The following is a 10,436-nucleotide window of genomic DNA, read 5'->3' on the forward strand; positions in this document are numbered from 1 at the left end:
CACATTTTTTGAGAGAGAGAGAGACACAGCAAGAAGGAGGGGCAGAAGGAGAGAGAGAAAGAGAATCTTGGGCAGGCCCAACAGAGGGCTCAATTCCACCACCCTTGGATCATGACCTGAGCCAGAATCAAGAGACAAACACTCAACCAACTGGGCTACCCAGGTGCCCCTCTGTTTTTAATTCTTAGAAAAACATCATACTATTTTCCATAGTGGCTGCACCGTTTTACGCTGCTATCAACAACACAGAAAGATTCTGATTTCTCCACCTTCTTATCAACACTTGTTATTTCCTGGGTTTTGTTGTTGTTGTTGTTGTTGTTTTTAATAGTGGACATCCTAACGGGTGTGAGGTGCCATCTTGTGGTTTTGATTTGTATTTCTGATTAGTGATGTTAAACATATCTTCATATGCTTGTTGGCCACTTGTGTATCTTTTTTGGAGAAATGTCTATTCAAGTTTGTTGCCATTTATGCATTCCAGTATAATTAATATACAGTGTTAGTTTCAGGTGTACAATATAGTGATTCAACAACTCTATTATTACTCAGTGCTCATCATGATAAGTATACTCTTAATCTTCATCACCTATTTCACCCATCCCCCCACCCTGCCACTTCCCCTCTGATAACCACCAGTTTGTTCTCTGTATTTGTCTGTTTTTAGCTTGTCTTTTTCTTTGTTCATTTGTTTTATTTCCTAAATTCCATAGGAGTGAAATCATAGGGCATTTGTCTTTCTCTGACTTATTTCATTTAGCATTATACTCTCTAGGTCCTTCTGTGTTGTAAATGGCAAGATTTCATTCTTTTTATGGCTGAGTAATATTCCACTGTATATATACACCATATCTTACTGGTCTATTTGTGGATAGACACTCGGGTTGCTTCAATAATTTGACTATTGTAAATAATGCTGCAATAAACATAGGAGTGCACATATTTTTTTTCAAATTAGTGTTTTCACATTCTCTGGGTAAATACCCAGTAGTGAAATTACTGGCTCATATAATAATTCTATTTTTAATTTTTTTTTTAAGGAAACTCCATATTGTTTTCCATAGTCGCTGCCCTCATTTGCTTTCCCTACAGTGCACAAGAATTCCTTTTTTCTTCACATCCTCACCATACTAGTTGTTTCTTTTGTTTTTGATTCTAGCCACTCTGACAAACGTGAGGTGATATCTCATTGTGCTTTTAATTTGCATTTCCCTGATGAATGATGTTGAACATCTTTTCATGTGTCTGTTGGCCATCTGTATGTCTTCTTTGGAAAAGTGGACACGTCTTCTGCCCATTTTTTGATTGGATTGTTTTGGTGTTGAGTTACATATGTTCTTTATATATTTTGGATATTAACTTTATTGGATATATCATTTACAAGTATCTTCTCCCACTCAGTAGGCAGTCTTTTGGTTTTGTTGATTGCTTCCTTCACTGAGCAAACTTTTTATTTTGATGTAGACTCAATAGTTTTTGCTTTTGTTTCCTTTGCCTCAGGAGACACATGTAGAAAAACGTTGCTACAGCCAAGGTCATAGAAATGACTATGCATTCTTCTAGGATTTTTATTGTTTCAGGTCTAACACTGAGGTATTTAATCCAATCTGAGGTTTTGGGGGGTGTATGTTGTAAGAAAGTGGTCCAATTTCATTCTTTTGCATGTAGATACCTAATTTTCCCAATACCATTTGTTGAAGAGATTTTTTCCCATCACATATTCTTGCTTCCTTTATTGTAGATTTTTTTTTAACATAATGGGTTCTAGATGACATAAAACCAGCCACTTTCGCAATAAAGGAAGGTGTGTCTATTTTTTCATTTTTTCTTAACTTCTTCGCGAATTCCTAGAGCTTTTCCTTACATTGTGAAAAGGCCCTTTCCCCTTTTATTGTGAAAATGTCAATATGTTAACATGCTGGGAACATCCCATGTGAGGCACCTAGACTTTCTTTTTTTTTAATTTTTTAATTTTTTTATTTTTTTAATATATGAAATTTACTGTCAAATTGGTTTCCATACAACACCCAGTGCTCATCCCAAAAGGTGCCCTCCTCAATACCCATCACCCACCCTACCCTCCCTCCCACCCGCCATCAAACCCCAATTTGGTTTACATTTTTTTTTTTTTTTTTAAACATTTATTTATTTTTGAGACAGAGAGAAACAGAGCATGAACGGGGGCGGGGCAGAGAGAGAGGGAGACACAGAATCGGAAGTAGGCTCCAGGCTCTGGGCCATCCCAGAGCCTGACGCGGGGCTCGAACTCACGGACCGCAAGATCGTGACCTGAGCTGAAGTCAGACGCTCAACCGACTGAGCCACCCAGGCGCCCCTGTTCTCAGTTTTTAACAGTCTCTTATGCTTTGGCTCTCTCCCACTCTAACCTCTTTTTTTTTTTTTCTTCCTTCCCCTCCCCCATGGGTTTCTGTTACGTTTCTCAGGATCCACATAAGAGTGAAACCATATGGTATCTGTCTTTCTCTGTATGGCTTATTTCACTTAGCATCACACTCTCCAGTTCCATCCACGTTGCTACAAAGGGCCATATTTCATTTTTTCTCATTGCCACGTTGTATTCCATTGTGTATATAAACCACAATTTCTTTATCCATTCATCAGTTGATGGACATTTAGGTTCTTTCCATAATTTGGCTATTGTTGAGAGTGCTGCTATAAACATTGGGGTACAAGTGCCCCTATGCATCAGTACTCCTGTATCCCTTGGATAAATTCCTAGCAGTGCTATTGCTGGGTCATAGGGTAGGTCTATTTTTAATTTTCTGAGGAACCTCCACACTGCTTTCCAGAGCGGCCGCACCAATTTGCATTCCCACCAACAGTGCAAGAGGGTTCCCGTTTCTCCACATCCTCTCCAGCATCTATAGTGTCCTGATTTCTTCATTTTGGCCACTCTGACTGGCGTGAGGTGATATCTGAGTGTGGTTTTGATTTGTATTTCCCTGATAAGGAGCGACGTTGAACATCTTTTCATGTGCCTGTTGGCCATCCGGATGTCTTCTTTAGAGAAGTGTCTATTCATGTTTTCTGCCCATTTCTTCACTGGGTTATTTGTTTTTCGGGTGTGGAGTTTGGTGAACTCTTTATAGATTTTGGATACTAGCCCTTTGTCCGATATGTCATTTGCAAATATCTTTTCCCATTCCGTTGGTTGCCTTTTAGTTTTGTTGGTTGTTTCCTTTGCTGTGCAGAAGCTTTTTATCTTCATAAGGTCCCAGTAATTCACTTTTGCTTTTAATTCCCTTGCCTTTGGGGATGTGCCGAGTAGGAGATTGCTACGGCTGAGGTCAGAGAGGTCTTTTCCTGCTTTCTCCTCTAAGGTTTTGATGGTTTCCTGTCTCACATTCAGGTCCTTTATCCACTTTGAGTTTATTTTTGTGAATGGTGTGAGAAAGTGGTCTAGTTTCAACCTTCTGCATGTTGCTGTCCAGTTCTCCCAGCACTATTTGTTAAAGAGACTGTCTTTTTTCCATTGGATGTTCTTTCCTGCTTTGTCAAAGATGAGTTGGCCATACGTTTGTGGGTCTAGTTCTGGGGTTTCTATTCTATTCCATTGGTCTATGTGTCTGTTTTTATGCCAATACCATGCTGTCTTGATGATGACAGCTTTGTAGTAGAGGCTAAAGTCTGGGATTGTGATGCCTCCTGCTTTGGTCTTCTTCTTCAAAATTACTTTGGCTATTCGGGGCCTTTTGTGGTTCCATATGAATTTTAGGCTTGCTTGTTCTAGTTTTGAGAAGAATGCTGGTGCAATTTTGATTGGGATTGCATTGAATGTGTAGATAGCTTTGGGTAGTATTGACATTTTGACAATATTTATTCTTCCAATCCATGAGCAGGGAATGTCTTTCCATTTCTTTATATCTTCTTCAATTACCTTCATAAGCTTTCTATAGTTTTCAGCATACAGATCTTTTACATCTTTGGTTAGATTTATTCCTAGGTGTTTTATGCTTCTTGGTGCAATTGTGAATGGGATCAGTTTCTTCATTTGTCTTTCTGTTGCTTCATTGTTAGTGTATAAGAATGCAACTGATTTCTGTACATTGATTTTGTATCCTGCAACTTTGCTGAATTCATGTATCAGTTCTAGCAGACTTTTGGTGGGAGTCTATCGGATTTTCCATGTATAATATCATGTCATCTGCAAAAAGCGAAAGCTTGACTTCATCTTTGCCAATTTTGATGCCTTTGATTTCCTTTTGTTGTCTGATTGCTGATGCTAGAACTTCCAGCACTATGTTAAACAACAGCAGTGAGAGTGGGCATCCCTGTCGTGTTCCTGATCTCAGGGAAAAAGCTCTCAGTTTTTCCCTGTTGAGGATGATGTTAGCTGTGGGCTTTTCATAAATGGCTTTTATGATCTTTAAGTATGTTCCTTCTATCCCGACTTTCTCAAGGGTTTTTATTAAGAAAGGGTGCTGAATTTTGTCAAAGGCCTTTTCTGCATCGATTGACAGGATCATATGGTTCTTCTCTTTTTTTTTGTTAATGTGATGTATCACGTTGATTGATTTGCGAATGTTGAACCAGCCCTGCATCCCAGGAATGAATCCCACTTGATCATGGTGAATAATTCTTTTTATATGCCATTGAATTCGATTTGCTAGTATCTTATTGAGAATTTTTGCATCCATATTCATCAGGGTTATTGGCCTGTAGTTCTCTTTTTTTACTGGGTCTCTGTCTGGTTTAGGAATCAAAGTAATACTGGCTTCATAGAATGAGTCTGGAAGTTTTCCTTCCCTTTCTATTTCTTGGAATAGCTTGAGAAGGATAGGTATTATCTCTGCTTTAAACGTCTGGTAGAACTCCCCTGGGAAGCCATCTGGTCCTGGACTCTTATTTGTTGGGAGATTTTTGATAACCGATTCAATTTCTTCCCTGGTTATGGGTCTGTTCAAGCTTTCTATTTCCTCCTGATTGAGTTTTGGAAGAGTGTGGGTGTTTAGGAATTTATCCATTTCTTCCAGGTTGTCCAATTTGTTGGCATATAATTTTTCATAGTATTCCCTGATAATCGCTTGTATCTCTGAGGGATTGGTTGTAATAATTCCATTTTCATTCATGATTTTATCTATTTGGGTCATCTCCCTTTTATTTTTGAGAAGCCTGGCTAGAGGTTTATCAATTTTGTTTATTTTTTCAAAAAACCAACTGTTGGTTTCGTTTATCTGCTCTACAGTTTTTTAGATTCTATATTGTTTATTTCTGCTCTGATCTTTATTATTTCTCTTCTTCTGCTGGGTTTAGGCTGTCTTTGCTGTTCTGCTTTTATTTCCTTTAGGTGTGCTGTTAGATTTTGTATTTGGGATTTTTCTTGTTTCTTGAGATAGGCCTGGATTGCAATGTATTTTCCTCTCAGGACTGCCTTCGCTGCATCCCAAAGCGTTTGGATTGTTGTATTTTCATTTTTGTTTGTTTCCATCTATTTTTTAATTTCTTCTCTAATTGCCTGGTTGACCCACTCATTTTTTAGTAGGGTGTTCTTTAACCTCCACGCTTTTGGAGGTTTTCCAGACTTTTCCTGTGGTTGATTTCAAGCTTCATAGCATTGTGGTCTGAAAGTATGCATGGTATGATTTCAATTCTTGTATACTTATGAAGGGCTGTTTTGTGACCCAGCATGTGATCTATCTTGGAGAATGTTCCATGTGCACTCGAGAAGAAAGTATATTCTGTTGCTTTGGGATGCAGAGTTCTAAATAGATCTGTCAAGTCCATCTGATCCAATGTATCATTCAGGGCCCTTGTTTCTTTATTGACCGTGTGTCTAGATGATCTATCCATTTCTGTAAGTGGGGTGTTAAAGTCCCCTGCAATAACCACATTCTTATCAATAAGGTTGCTTATGTTTATGAGTAATTGTTTTATATATTTGGGGGCTCCGGTATTCGGCGCAACGACATTTATAATTGTTAGCTCTTCCTGATGGATAGACCCTGTAATTATTATATAATGCCCTTCTTCATCTCTTGTTACAGCCTTTAATTTAAAGTCTAGTTTGTCTGATATAAGTATGGCTACTCCAGCTTTCTTTTGGCTTCCAGTAGCATGATAAATAGTTCTCCATCCCCTCACTCTCAATCTAAAGGTGTCCTCAGGTCTAAAATGAGTCTCTTGTAGACAGCAAATAGATGGGTCTTGTTTTTTTATCCATTCTGATACCCTATGTCTTTTGGTTGGCGCATTTAATCCATTTACATTCAGTGTTATTATAGAAAGATACGGGTTTAGAGTCATTGTGATGTCTGTATGTTTTATGCTTGTAGTGATGTCTCTGGTACTTTGTCTCACAGGATCCCCCTTAGGATCTCTTGTAGGGCTGGTTTAGTGGTGACAAATTCCTTCAGTTTTTGTTTGTTGGGAAGACCTTTATCTCTCCTTCTATTCTAAATGACAGACTTGCTGGATAAAGGATTCTCGGCTGCATATTTTTTCTGTTTAGCACACTGAAGATATCCTGCCAATCCTTTCTGGCCTGCCAAGTTTCAAAAGAGAGATCAGTCACGAGTCTTATAGGTCTCCCTTTAGATGTGAGGGCACGTTTATCCCTTGCTGCTTTCAGAATTTTCTCTTTATGCTTGTATTTTGCCAGTTTCACTATGATATGTCATGCAGAAGATCGATTCAAGTTACGTCTGAAGGGAGTTCTCTGTGCCTCTTGGATTTCAATGCCTTTTTCCTTCCCCAGTTCAGGGAAGTTCTCAGCTATAATTTCTTCAAGTACCCCTTCAGCACCTTTCCCTCTCTTCCTCCTCTGGGATACCAATTATGCGTATATTATTTCTTTTTAGTGTATCACTTAGTTCTCTAATTTTCCCCTCATACGCCTGGATTTTTTTTATCTCTCTTTCTCTCAGCTTCCTCTTTTTCTGTAACTTTATCTTCTAGTTCACCTATTCTCTCCTCTGCCTCTTCAATCTGAGCCGTCATCGTTCCATTTTGTTTTGCATTTCGTTTAAAGCGCTTTTCAGCTCCTCGTGACTGTTCCTTAGTCCCTTGATCTCTGTAGCAAGAGATTCTCTGCTGTCCTCTATACTGTTTTCAAGCCCAGCAATTAATTTTATGACTATTATTCTAAATTCACTTTCTGTTATATTATTTAAATCGTTTTTGATCAGTTCATTAGCTGTTATTTCCTGGAGATTCTTCTGAGGGAAATTCTTCCGTTTGGTCATTTTGGATAGTCCCTGGAGTGGTGGGGACCTGCAGGGCACTTCCCCTGTGCTGTGGTGTATAACTGGAGTTGGTGGGTGGGGCCGCAGTCCGCCCTGATGTCTGCCCCCAGCCCACCGCTGGGGCCACAGTCAGACTGGTGTGTGCCTTCTCTTCCCCTCTCCTAGGGGCGGGATTCACTGTGGGGTGGTGTGGCCCGTCTGGGCTACTTGCACACTGCCAGGCTTGTGGTGCTGGGGATCTGGCGTATTAGCTGGGGCGGGTAGGCAAGGTGCACGGGGGCAGGAGGGGCAGGCTCAGCTCGCTTCTCCTTAGGTGATCCACTTCAGGAGGGGCCCTGTGGCAGCAGGAGGGAGTCAGATCCGCTGCCAGAGGTTTGGCTCCGCAGAAGCAGAGTTGGGTGTTTGCGCGGAGCGAGGAAGTTCCCTGGCAGGAACTGGTTCCCTTTGGGATTTTGGCTGGGGGATGGGCGGGGGAGATGGCGCTGGGGAGCGCCTTTGTTCCCCGCCAAGCTGAGCTCTGCCGTCCGGGGGCTCAGCAGCTCTCCCTCCCTTTGTCCTCCAGCCTTCCCGCTTTCTGAGCAGAGCTGTTAACTTATGACCTCCCAGACGCTAAGTCGCGCTTGCTGTCGGAACACAGTCCGTCAGGCTCCTCCGCTTTTGCCAGCCAGACTCGGGGGCTCCGCTTGGCCGGCGAGCCGCCCCTCCACCCCGGCTCCCTCCCGCCAGTCTGTGGAGCGCGCACCGCCTCGCCGCTCTTCCTACCCTCTTCCGTGGGCCTCTCGTCTGTGCTTGGCTCCGGAGACTCCGTTCTGCTAATCCTCTGGCGGTTTTCTGGGTTATTTAGGCAGGTGTAGGTGGAATCTAAGTGATCGGCAGGACGCGCGGTGAGCCCAGCGTCCTCCTACGCCGCCATCTTCCCTCCGACCTCCTTTATTATAGATTAATGACCATATAATCATGGGTTTATTTCTGGGCTCTCTAGTTCTATTCTATTGATCTATGTGTCTATTTTTGTACAAGTACCATACTGTTTTGATTACTGCAGCTTTGTAATAGATCTTTTAATCTGGGGTTTGTGATGCCTCCACAGTTTTGTTCTTCTTTCTCAAGATGGCTTTGACTCTTCAGTGTCTTTTGTTGTTCCATACACATTTTAGGATTATTTGTTCAAAATCTGTGAAAAATGTTGTTTGTATTTTGATAGGGATTGCATTTAATCTATAGATCACTTTGGTAGTATGCATATTTTAATAATAGTAATTATTCCAATCCATAAGCATGGAATACCATTCCATTGTTTGGGTCAACTTTAATTTCTATTACCACTGTTTTATAGTCTTCTTGAGTAAAGGTCTTTTACCCTCTTGGTTAAATTTATTCCTAGGTATTTCATTCTTCTTGGTACAGTTATAAATGGGATTGCTTTCTTGATTTCTCTTTCTGCTAACTTTGATAGTAGTGTGTACAAACACAATGGATTTCTGTGTATTGATTTTTTACCTTCCAAGTTTACTGTATTTATTACTTCCAATAGTTTTTTTTTGGGGGGTGCAGTACTTAGGGATTTCTATGTGTAGTATCATGTCATCTGCAAATAGCGACTTTTTTTAAATTGTGACAGTTTCACCTCTTTCTTACAAATTTGGCTGCTTTTATTTTTTTTTCTTATCTGATTGCTGTTTCTAGGACTCCTATTGAACTGAATTCTGTAAACCTTAGAGAATTTCTTGAAACAAGTAAGGAAATTTAATTTACAAATCATTACTTTACTGAATTTATACCGTTGCATAAGAATTGTAAGAAAAACCATCCCTCTAAATATCTAAAGGAAATGTAACAAGTACATAGCATTTGTGCCACCACTTTCTTTACATGCCTGCCAGACATGGCTTAAGAAATATCCTACCTTATGGGGCGCCTGGGTGGCTCAGTAGGTTAAGCCGCCGACTTCAGCTCAGGTCATGATCTCATGGCCCGTGAGTTCGAGCCCCGCGTCGGGCTCTGTGCTGACAGCTCAGAGCCCAGAGCCTGTTTCAGATTCTGTGTCCCCCTCTCTCTGACCCTCCCCCATTCATGCTCTGTCTCTCTCTGTCTCAAAAATAAATAAACGTTAAAAATTTTTTAAAGAAAGAAAGAAATATCCCACCTTTTTTTGCTGAACCCAACTGGGTCTTACAGCCCTTCTCAACACAGAGCTCCAAGCAACCACTTACAACTGACAACATATTAGATGACATCTATTTGTTATCCTGTCCTTGAAAACATTTAGAAAAACCCATCAGGTAAAGCAAAATTCCTCAGATATGCCACACTGAGAAAGTCATAGCTGCTGATTCGTAATGATTACAAGCGTCTTAAACTCATGGAGAAATCCTCCCAGAAAGAAGTTACTTATCTGATTAATCTATCATTTCCTAAACTGATATGACCACAGGCCTTTTCCTCCTATTATTCCTACTATAATACCATGACATTTTTATGAAATGGCTATTTGAAATACTGAAACAGGTCTCCGATATTTCCCATACAATGACCATTTATAATATTGCTGTCAGTTCTCTGAAAAATGTTAACTTTAGCTTATCTTGCCTCTTATCTTGTCGAATTTGGTTCCCAAAGAAAGGTTTAGTTTTTAAAGGTTAAAAACATTTTTTTTAAAAAAATACAAGAATACTACCTTATCTTCAAACTCAGAGTGAAATTTTCCATAGCATGAGAAATTAAATTCTAAGACACTATTCAATTTTGAGTGATTATTTTAAACCAAAAGATGAGAGAACTGGAATAATTAAACAAATGTAATTATTAATAGGATGTCTACCTAGAATTTTATACAAATGAGAAACATGGCCACTCAGGCCTACTACCTGGAACCTAGCTCTCATTTTAGCTTAGATAATTAGGTGTTTAGCTTAGATACTTAGGTGTTTACATAGATACAGCTTTGGTGAGCCTTTATTAAATTGGCCCTTTTCAAAAGATTATAGGAAATAAGTCATTAAAAATCATAGCCACGGTTGCCGTGAACATGCAAGTTTGAAAAACATCTTAAGGTTTAATGTTTTTCATTCTCAGATATGTGTGTTCACAGGACTACCCGACAAAGTAATTTAGTGTAGCTTTTTTCAAACAGTAACATACTACATGGGACTGAAACCTAAGAGATTGTTTCTTAAATATGACCTAACTTTGAGACAGAAGAATTTATGCAAATTAATGTATACATCCACGGTG

Source organism: Panthera uncia, chromosome B4, assembly GCF_023721935.1.
Source record: "Panthera uncia isolate 11264 chromosome B4, Puncia_PCG_1.0, whole genome shotgun sequence".
Lineage (NCBI taxonomy): Eukaryota > Metazoa > Chordata > Mammalia > Carnivora > Felidae > Panthera > Panthera uncia.